The 11,519-nt window shown below is 39.3% G+C and overlaps 1 long non-coding RNA gene across 1 annotated transcript; it reads left to right on the forward strand.

The window, feature by feature from the left end:
* Positions 1-6: 6 nt before the first annotated feature.
* Positions 7-9,764, forward strand: LOC109368134. The gene is made up of 3 exons (XR_004160075.1): positions 7-334; positions 930-989; positions 2,762-9,764. It is a non-coding gene; the product is annotated as an uncharacterized LOC109368134 (long non-coding RNA).
* Positions 9,765-11,519: the final 1,755 nt, after the last annotated feature.

The raw sequence follows: 11,519 nt of genomic DNA on the forward strand, positions 1-11,519 counted from the left end.
CGGCCGCCGCCTGGCGGGCCCTGAGGGGAAACAACGAGTCGAGTTCCACTGCACCTGACCCGGAGGGAATCCTCTTTTAAAGTGCAGAGGACGGGGGGAGCGCTAAGCATAACTTCTGTAACGGGATATTCTCCCGTTACGAGCTGCTTAGATCAAGTACAAACTCAAGATTCAAGGAGAAGCTTGAGATACAACAGTAGAGTGCATTTTAGATGAAGCAAAATTTAACGAGCGCTCCCTGGGGTACACCCAACGTTCTCATTGGGAGTGTTCCGCTACAATGAGGAGAAATCATCCCTGAGAAGACAAACAGAAAGCCCATCCCTGCCATAAGGTCCGTAACAAACTGGAGTAGCACTTGCACAGCAGACTGGGGAAAGTGAGAGCAAATGCTAGGGGTTAATGTTCTAAAAATACAGATATACAAACACCTGCAGCTGCGTATGTTCATTATATCATATATTTTCTAAGGCATAACCCATGAAACCAGATGAACTCGATCACTTTTTAGAAAGGTACTGACACTGAACCACTTGTGAAAACACATTGATGGTGTGTTTGTACTTCACAGTGAGGAGATAATCGTTAGCAGACTGCTAGACTGGACTAATGTGTAAGCAATGAGCTTGCATAAAAACTGTATGTAAGTATGTATTGTTGTATGATCAAGACTTTGTGGGTTAGGAAATACCATAAATAAATGTGCTTGCTAAATGTTAATTCTTGCTAATTATCTGTGCTTTACACATCTTAAAGTCTCATAGAAAAACTAATATCAGGTACCTGAAAACTAACAAAACAGGAAAGCCTCAACCAGCAGCTGCGAGTAGTTTCATTCTGTGTTGATACACATCCATATAACGTTATATGTATATTACATAACTTTGGAAATGGATTATTAATTCCTCATGACTTTTTCCTCTTTACAGTGCAAGTCACCACCATGAGTACTTGTGAAATGACGTTTTCAAAGATGCTTCGGATGATGGGTGAGGTCATGGTGTTATTTTATACATGAGCATAAAGAGACAAAAGTCAGAAGTGCTGACCTGTTTTGAGGTTTAACATGAGCTAGCAAAGCTTTAATTTTTCTGATGTTAGCATTTGGTGTAATTCAAACAGGATTCCCACTGTCTTCAGATGCACATAAGAATGTTAACTCACACTACAAATCATGACATTTCCAAATTGTACCTTACACCAGTTTTCCAAGTTTTGTTGGGATAACAGGGCTAGGATTGTACAGGAGGTGAGAAATTGAGTCCTACTTGCAGATTATTCGACTGCCTTAATATTTTCATTTTCTGAGGCATTTTTCTACTTCATTCACTGCACATTCTGTTTGTATATTCTGAAAACAAATGAGCTGGAAGTATTAGAGACAATTTCATTCCCTGAGGATGATGCTTCATGCATTGAAGGAAGCAAGGAACTTGTAAGAAAAGTACTAAGTGACTCCCTGTTAGAGGCCCACAGTACATTACTTTTACCGAAGTTCTCCAAATGAAGGTTTTACAGACGGGTCTATCTGTAAGAAGAATCCTCAACACACGATTTAGCATTCCTCTAAAATTGGGCCTTCTGTGTTGTTTTTCTTTTGCTTTGATATGAACAGACCTCTACAAATATTTTGTAAAAAGGCTGGAGATACAGATGTACACTCTGTTCTCTGCCTCCTCTCTCTAGACATTTAATCAAGCAAATGTTTTACCCTATGCAGATTCTGAACAACACTAGCGTGTTCAAACTGGCCACACAGATGGCTGTCCATGAACTTGTTCCTATCCACAGGAACCAGAAGAGAGGTCACATATCTTTTCAATGTTTTCATATCTATTTGCTGATAGCAAATGTATATAGTGACTCCAACAATTACAGGTTAATTCCAGGCTCTCAGAGAAATTTCTCCTTCCTTCTTAGTTACTGTACTTTGTTTTTCTCCTCCTAATCAAGTTCTCTTTGTCTTCTCTAACACACAGCTGCCTAGCAGATATGCATTCCAGTCAGACTGCACCTGCATGCCCTCCGCACATTGGTTCTTGAACAATGAGAGTCTCAAACATTATCCATAATCTTAGTTTTAGCAGTACAGTAGCTTTTAATACCATTAACAGAAATGTTAGAAGTTCTGCTGAGCTCTAAGCCCTCTGAATAAACTATCATTTTGTTAGCCAACAGAGCTATAAAACAGCTGTTCTAAGGATCTGATGGCTGCAGTACCTACAAGAGGCAGTAGAATAAGTGTCTAATTAATATGTGTTATGTAGGAGCTGTGTGGAAATGAAGAACTCTACATATAGATACAATTTTCCTAAAATTAATAAGCCGTAGAAGAATAGAGTGTGGAGGTGAAGGCAATCAAATTGGGCAGTGTATAGGTAGAAGTAAGAGACACCTAGAGGTTTTTATTGAGCAGATGGGAATTGTTTTTTTTCAGGAGCTTATTTTGCCAAAATTTGATGGCTGTCATAAAAACAGCAAATTCACTTCATTACATCAGTGAGGTTCTGCTGCCAAATTCCAAGTCCCTCCTTCAAAATGTGGTGATATTAGAGCTTAGACTTCTAAAATCCCAGTACCAGGGACATTAATGAGAAAAATGTGGAATACAGTGGGATCTATAAGCCACTAAGACTGACCTTTGTACTGGGAATAGTGGTAGAAAGTATTATAGTATCAAATGACAGGTGTATGTGGGGAAAAGTCATCATCACTTCTCTAGTTGGAAAATTATGCTATTGGAAAATAAATGCAATTACAGATATATATGAAGTCACTGTTAATGCTTCCCTCCTCTCCTGAAACAAGGAAGACATGGGCATCATTGTCCAAGGAGAACCAACTCTTAGCACTAGGTAAGTAATGTAAAAAACTGTTGGAAAATTGAAATAAAATAATCAGAAAAAAAGAACAGGCAAAGAAAACTAAAATTCAGCAGAAAATGCCTTGCTGTATGCATGGGTGGCATGGCCACATCTTGACTGCTACATTTACTTTTGGTACTCCTATCTCTTATTAAAAAAATAGAAGTGCAAAAAAGGTGACGAAGATAAAAACAGGCATTACAAACTTGCTTCTAGTAGATCAGAATCCTTCTTATCCAACAGATACAATAGTGGTATAGAATTATGAATGACTGGAGAAGTTAAAAATTGTTATTTGTCGTTTATGAAATTGAAGAAATGGGGCAAAATGTTTGATCAATCAACCATTTACAATAAAGGCTAACTGGAAATTATTAGATATTACAGAAATGAAAAATATTAATGGCTTTTAAACATACAGCACAAGTTCATCACATTTATTTCTAGTGACTAATAAGCATTGCAAACCCTATGCAAACACAAGCTCTGGAAATCTGTTTCTTGCCACCTGTCAGAGCTGAGCACACATACCACCACAAGGATCACCCTATACATGACCCGTTTCCTGTACTCTTCCCTGCTGTCATTAGCAGCACCAGCAGCCTGACATGTCATTTCACTTTCTTGCTGTTCATATGTTCTAGTGATACTAAGCAATATTTGCATAGCAAGACTACGCCAAATAAACAAGAAAAGCATTCACCAATCTGCATGTGGCCTAGATTCCTGTGCTTTCTTCAGTTCGCACTAATTGTATGTTTGCTAGGCTTTCACATCAAAGAAGATATTTCACTGATACAGTGAAAGCTCTCCTGCTCCCTTCCACACAGAACCACCTATTTATGGAAGCACCGTGCTCTCCAAGCTTCAAATTCTAGTTTCTTCTTCTATGTTACTTATAATTAGTGGAAATAGTAAGCTTGTTTGCCACAAAACACATTTTACTTCTTCAAGTAGATGGAACCAGGCCTCTGAACTTTCCAATTCTACACATACGAGAAAGCATTCCTTTTATGCGAACCCATGAATAGCTCACGGTATGATCCAACCAGACAAATGAACTGGCAATAAGGCCAGAAAAAATCTGATACTAAAACTGATGGCATTTTGATAGGAAGTAATTTCAGTAATAAAAATTCTTAGAAATTTGAAAGCAACAAAAGGATAGTAGCCTGTTCTTCACTACTGACCTATTCTTTGCACAATCATTTCTCTTCAGCAAGGTTATTAAAACGATGTCTCTGTCTTAATGAAATTAGTAAGAGTTGAATACAATTGAACACATACATATCACTGTAGGAGCTCACAAAACTCTGACTGAAGTTCAACATTAATTATGCATACCACAGCAGACTAACAAATAGGTTTGAAACTGGCTGGCAGGTTCAAAAATGAATGCACAAAACTAATTTCCCTGTGAAACCTGCTACAGAGTCCTCTGAGAACTTTGAGGGGAGACCTGTACAGAGCTCTGGACCCTACTGTAATGGAAATGAGGGTAGGGAATGAGACAGTGTTAGCCATGTGAAGAGAGAAGCCTCAGAAATACTAAAGGGAACGACTTAGTCTGCAGGAGATCTCAAGGTGGCATTACTCTGAATGGGAAAGACATCTTGCTGAAATAACACATTTCTGAAATTCAGAAGCACCAAATACTGTGCTCATTTAGCAAGAAACATGTATGGTGATGTTCGAAATAGATGTCAGACGCTGTCCAAGTAGCAGTCTCCCTCAAGACAGAAGGCCTCTGGATGCACAGACATATAAGAAACCTCAAAAATAAAGTCTGTCATTTACTTTTAGCCACTTAGTAAAGATACTTGAACTGATTTGTATACTGAATTAGAACTCTCAAGTTTAATATTCTTTATCAATTTTATGCGAAAAATAATGAGGTCCTTCATTTCTGTACTGGTCAGAATAACTGTAAAGAGGCTGACAAAGTGCTCTTTATTTTTGAGTTTTGTTAAATAATTTTTCTTTTACATTATATTTTCCCTCTGTTCTCAGCTATGGTAAGTCTGCACCTTGAGTTCTGTATTCAGTCCAAAGAAGGGCAACAGAGTCAAGGGGGTCTGGAAGACAAGTCTTATGAGGAGCAGCTGAATTGGGATTGTTGTGTTTGGAGAGGTGGAGGCTCAGGGGACACCTGGTTGCCATCTACAACTGCTTGAAAGTTGTAGAAAGGTGGGTGTTGGTCTCTTCTCCTAGGTAACAACAGTAGGGTGAGAGAGAATGGCCTCAAGCTGTGCCAAGGGAGATTCAGGCTGGATATTAGGAAAAATTTCTTCTCAGAAAGAGCAGTGGGGCATTGGCACAAGCTGCCTTTGGAGGTGGTAGAATCACCATCCCTGGAACCGTTCAAGGAAAGGAGAGATGGATGTGGCACTGAGATGAGTGACATGGTCTAGAGCGGTCACAGGCATGGGTTGATGGTTGGCCTAGGTGATCTTAGTGGTCTTTGCAACCTTAATGATTTTATGATTCTACTGTATCATTAGAGAAAAAAATATATATTTTCTTGGCAATTAACAGTATAGTAAGTAACAGTAATAAATTACATCAATGAGAAAATAGGCATAAATTATATATTTGAATGTGGGATCATGCCAGTTTGATCTACAGTTCCTTGATTTTCCTCATTACTTACTGAACTTGTTGCTGCAAAGATCCTGTGATGAAAAATGGTGTTGACTTAAAGTACTGAAATTACAAATTAGAATGTTATACACAATTCATGGAATACTTTCAGCTTAAATATTGTTAATATTTCATGAATTATATAAATGTAAAATGTATGCATTACAACAATCTAATGCTATACTTACACTAAGGATTCAACCTAAATTCTTCCAAGGCAATTGTACAGAATAAAAGTGCTAATGAACTCCTGAGCATTATTACTCTGAAGAATGAGGAAGAAGAAACAAATTAGTTTACAAGCAAGTTCACAAGACTAGAGAGCTCCAATAGTAGAACTGCACCAAAAATAATAATGTTTTTTATCATATTAAATCTTATCTAATACCTTCCAAGTGCTAACAGTTTTATGATGGGTTTTAAGGCTGATTAGATAAAATATTCTTATTTTTAAAGCTGATAAAACAGAACATTCTTAAGATTTCCTGTCCTTCAGCAAGTAGTATACTTCACTTGGGAAAACAAACCCTTTACTCACAGACTTTCTAAAATATCTCTTTTTTTTCCATTTTTCAATTAGACCCAGGAGAATTCTTGCTACAAAACTTCATTGCTTTTTGCTTTCTTTAAAGATATTAAGCTGTTAGTACTGCAGCAATAAAGTTCATCTGGTTTTATGTAGGTTCAGTGGTGTCCCAAGTCTATTTGCCGTGTTATTTGGTAAGTGAGGAAATTCACTGTAGTGTTAATAGATTAACTAGCAATTGATCAAATGATATCCAGTAAGTAATGAGAAAGATGTATCTAGAGTGAGAAGAATGACTTTTGGCTCAGATAACTAAATTGAAGTAAAATGAAATAAACCCAGGTAAGATGCTTTTTTGCACTGGGACAAACATTTTAAACTATGCTCTGACAAGTGTCTTAAGTCTACCTAAAATAAAGGTCTACGCTAAAGCTTGATAAAAAGCTTGGTAGAAGAGCTGGCTTGTGTAAAAACAACTGAGCTCAATTCCACTGTGAGTTCATCGCTCTTGTGAAGCTCTTTTCTTGCATGAAAGTATTACCAATCTTATAAAGTATTTCTAAGCAAAATCAATTATCTTCGATCATAGTCTATTTTAATACTTCACAATAATTATGAGGACATATAAATGGTGGTGAAGCTACCTAATATTTGTGCAAAGCTTCATCAGCAGTTTCTTCATGTCGAAACAGAAAATGCTGCATGTCAACTTGCATGAATTCATTTAACTTAGTTAGCTTACAGCTGACCCTAAAGACTCCCTGCTTGTTCACCCCGTGCCTCTCATATAAATTATCTCTCTGTACTGAAGTGTTTTGGTTATTCCTAGATATCCCACACAACAAATGTTCAGTAGATACTTCACTGTTTTTTTAACATTCTGTTTTCATATCAAATAACTGTAGTGCACACCTGGGTATCACCATCCGTTTCCACACAGCTGCAAAGCTCTCATATGGAAGTTTTTTTTTATCATTCATATCTGAAATAACACTGCTGTGTGCTGCTAAATACAGGAGAAAGGACATCAGGATCCACATTAGAATCAGAATGAGGGATGAGAAAGCTCCAGTCCAGTTAGAACTCAACAGTCAATACTTAGGTGCAAGAATTAGGGAAAAAACTGTAGAACAGGCCTGGAGAATGGAATTTTCAAAGCTGCTACTGTGTGGTTCACACTATTGCACCAGGCAATAGTAGCACAGGAGATGAGCTGCAGAGCACATGAAAGGGGTACAGAATTTTACTCGGAAGAGAGTAGCTCACTAATTAAGACTGGAATTGAAAAGTCTGAGATATAACTTCATTACAGTTTGGGTCAGAAGTCAGTTTTTTGGGACAAGAAGGCATGCCAGTTCCCTACGAAGTAAGACCATGTTCTAAGCACTCCAGCCACCTAGCAACGCTAGGACATTCGCTAGCTATCCTCAAAACCAAACTGCAAACTGTCTTTCATCAGCTGTAGTTATTATCAGTGTCAAAGCAAACTACTGAACCAACATAAAATCAATGGTGCATGGATGGACAAGAACCTAAACAGAGAAAAAAAGAGAAATGTGACAAAAGGTGGGACAAAGCCCAAGTGATAATTCTTGAGGCATGTGGTCGTTTTGTATGGCTAGCTGACAAAAAAAGACTGGAGGTTTAGGATGTTTTTATTAACAATCAAGGATACATGAAACAGTAATTTCAGCAAGCATGCATTAGGACAAAAAACACTATATTATAGGTTAAAAGACATTTAACAGTCACAATTTCATTGTATTTTAGATTAACAAGACATTATATAATTATAGTAAAGTAGATGTTCTTTTCATTACTTCTTTTTTACAGGAATGATACTAAAAAGAATCTAAATATCTGAAGTCAGTACTAGCTAGTGCTTGACACTCTACAGCCATACATAGAGCAGGATAATTAAAGCTGCCAGGTATTAAATAGCTCCAAGCACATGCAATGCCTTACTTATGGCTCACAAAGAATCATCGTGGGCCTTTGGGTTAAATCCAAAGCTTGATGAGATACACACACTGATAACAATTCTCCAGGTCGATTCTTTACACACTTTTGCATATCTACAGACACGGGGGAGAATTCTCGGCCAGCTTTTCCTCCAACCCAGTAGGATGAAAACAATTTTCTTTCCTGTAAATAAGGAAGTCACAAAGACAAATGTTGCTCCTTAGATTAACTCACTTACCTTCAAGGCTTGGTGCAGCTGTGAAAAACAAGCAAGCACCCGGAGGATCTCTTTGAATGAGCGAGCCCCGAGAAAAGTTAGAACACATAACGCACAAAACTTCCAAACTAAAGACATTAAAATTTGGTTCTTTCTGAGCAGCTCTCAGAGTAAGACTGAAGGTGGAAGGAGGGCAGAGCTCTGTAGCCATGGCTTGAGGGTTGCAGTGACACTGCTGTGCCTCCTAAGGATGGCGGCTGTGCAGCACCCGGGGCGCGCTGCAGCCAGTGCTGGCTTCTGTCTCCTTCAGCCGCCTTTATTTTGAGGGTGACTCTAATCAGCAGTCACATTTACCTTCCCTCCTCCTGCTCTCACATAGCATAAGGAAGGAGAATGGACCAAGTCTGGCTCAAAAATGTAGTTAGGAGACATCAGTAGCTGTTTGGGAGCTGTGATCTCTGCACACAGGAGCAAATGAGAATTTTTAGTAGACTAAAGAAGCACAGTGCTACTCCCCCATCCTCCTGTAACTGTAAGCCCTGAGCATAACATTATTCTACACTTCAATTATGCTGATCTGCCAAATAATTTAAAATTCTAAAAGCCTGTAAGCCTTATCTTCTAGGCAGAAGAAGAAGAAATAACAGTGCCAAAGGCATAAAATTTAGAAACATAGTGTTGCAAATGGAAAGAAAGGAAAAACTCATATGGGAAAAGAACAGTAGACAGTGACTGTGAAACAGGGAGAAAGAGAGGAGTGAAGGTCACAACAGGAGAAATGAAATAGAAAGTCATGCAAGAGATGAAAAAATGTGGCTGAGCCTTATACAGGAGCATGCAGGGCATGCAGCAGCCCTGAGAAGGACTGACAGCACTCAGGGTATCTGGCTGGAGACAGAAGGATTTTGGGCACTGTAGGGAAGTAAGGGGCACCCACATCATCTGGTGGATAACAGGTGGAGAAACAGGTGCCAAAGAGCCTGGGTACCACTGGCCAGGTCAGGAAGATTCTTCACAAATATGGATCTGATCTGAGTGAGTATTGAAAAGGTGCAGTCAGTGCTCTGCACATGCCCTGAACACACTGACCAGCTGACACCAGCTTAACCGTAAGTGGAGATGGGATCAAAAAAACAGTGGATGAATCAGTCCAAAGAGCAAGATATGAGTGTATTCTGTGACAAGACCAGAAGTCAGAAAGGAAAGCATTCACTGGCACAAAGTACAGCAGAGAGGAAGAGCTACAGAGCTCTGCCCTCCTTCCACCTTCAGTCTTACTCTGAGAGCTGCTCAGAAAGAACCAAATTTTAATGTCTTTAGTTTGGAAGTTCTGTTCGTCTGTCTGTCGGGACAGACAGAAGCACCAGGAATGAAACTTTGGGAGCACCTGATAACACAGGAGTACACTGAGCAGTGAAGGACAGTTGTTATCCTAACACTAATACAACCTAGCACTAGGCTGGGGAAAATCAGTGGCCAGGGCTTAGGCCCTCACTCACAGTATCACAGAATCATAGAATCAAGGTTGGAAAGACCACTAAGATCACCTAGTCCAGCCATCAACCCATGCCTGTGATCACTCAAGACCATGTCACTCAGTGCCACATCCATCTACTCTTTTCTTGAACACCTCCAGGGACTCCAGTTGACTCCACCACCTCTCCAGGCAGCTTGTGCCCATACCTCCCCTTCTGGGAATAATTTTTTTCTTAATATCCAACCTGAATCTCCACTGGCACAACTTGAGGCCACTACCTATTGCTGTTACCTAGGAGAAGAGACCAACACCCACCTCCCTACATCTTTCTTTCAGGCAGTTGTAGCGAGCAGTGAGGCCTCCCACAAGTTTCCTCTTCTCCAGACTGAACCATCCCAGTTTCCTCAGCTGTCTCTAATAAGACTTCTGCTCCAGACTCCTCACAGCTTCATTCTCCTTACTGAAGAGACAGGATGCAGCTGGACTTAGTGCAGGTTTTGCCCAGCCAAAAGAAAATTAGCCAGCCTCATCGTCATGATCTGTATTTCAATGCATGCTCAGATCTCTTCTATAAAAGATTCAGCTGAACTGGGAATCTATTTAAATTTTATATTAAGTTTAATAGTTGAATGACAAAAAAGGAAATGTTTTTAATACAAAGAATTTCTTTTCCTAAGGAACACATACTGGAATAGATACCTTTGCTGGACAATCAATATCTTGTTATTTGCTGCCTTTAAAAACAAACTAACTAACTAACAAAAAAAAACTAGTCATAAGATAGCAAATATGGCTGCAAATAACTTGCATTATAAATGATTGAAATGATTTGGTTTGCTAAAAATAATAAATTTGAAGCTAAATAATTCAAGGGAAAACTACATCAGAAGAAAAGTTGGTGGATATTCATAAGGTAAATGTTGCAGTTCTATGATGACAAAAGAAATTCTGTGCTAGTTCTGAAAACAAAGAGATACTTACCATGAGAAATACACAGCTAAGTAGATAAAGCATATATTTATAAGCTATTAAGTTGTCCTTTCTTCTATTTTAAGACTGATAACATACCTCTTTTAATTTGACCTTTGAGTGTAAGACAGGCCTAAAGGATTTTCCTGCTTTATACCAGAGAATGAATCAGATTTCTGTACTGACAGTGTTACGAGTGTAGTTCATCACTTGCAAGTGTGCCATCTACAAACCACAGAGAAGCATCAACATTGAGATCTCTGTGTAACAGCTTTGGATGCTGTGCACATTCTCTGTCTTTGTTAGGATCAAAAGGGCTCTGGCAACATTTCTTGGAAATTTACTTTGTAAATGGGAGCTATGACCCAGCTGGCAATACATGTGCAAGATCTACTCTGTATAATCTTTCTTTCTGGTCCGATATTTTTTTATTTGTGGAAACGATGGAGCAGTTTTTTGACAGAACACAAAGATTTCTTGCCCCTTGCTAAGAGGTGCTGCTACCATTAAGGCCAATATGAGTGGAAGAAGCAGAGCAAGAATCACAGAATCACAGAATTGTAGGGGTTGGAAGGGACCTCTAGAGATCATCGAGACCAACCCCCCTGCCAAAGCAGGTCCCTACACCAGGTCGCACAGGTAGGCGTCCAGGCGAGACTTGAATATCTCCAGAGAAGGAGACTCCACAACCTCCCTGGGCAGCCTGTTCCAGTGCTCCGTCACCCTCACCGTAAAGAAGTTCTTATGCACATTCATGCGAAACTTCCTATGCTGCAGCTTATGTCCGTTTCCCCTCGTCCTGTCTCCACGTACCACTGAAAAGAGACTGGCCTCACCACTATGGCCGCCACACCTCAGATATTT

Source organism: Meleagris gallopavo, chromosome 6 (assembly GCF_000146605.3).
Source record: "Meleagris gallopavo isolate NT-WF06-2002-E0010 breed Aviagen turkey brand Nicholas breeding stock chromosome 6, Turkey_5.1, whole genome shotgun sequence".
Classification (NCBI taxonomy): domain Eukaryota; kingdom Metazoa; phylum Chordata; class Aves; order Galliformes; family Phasianidae; genus Meleagris; species Meleagris gallopavo.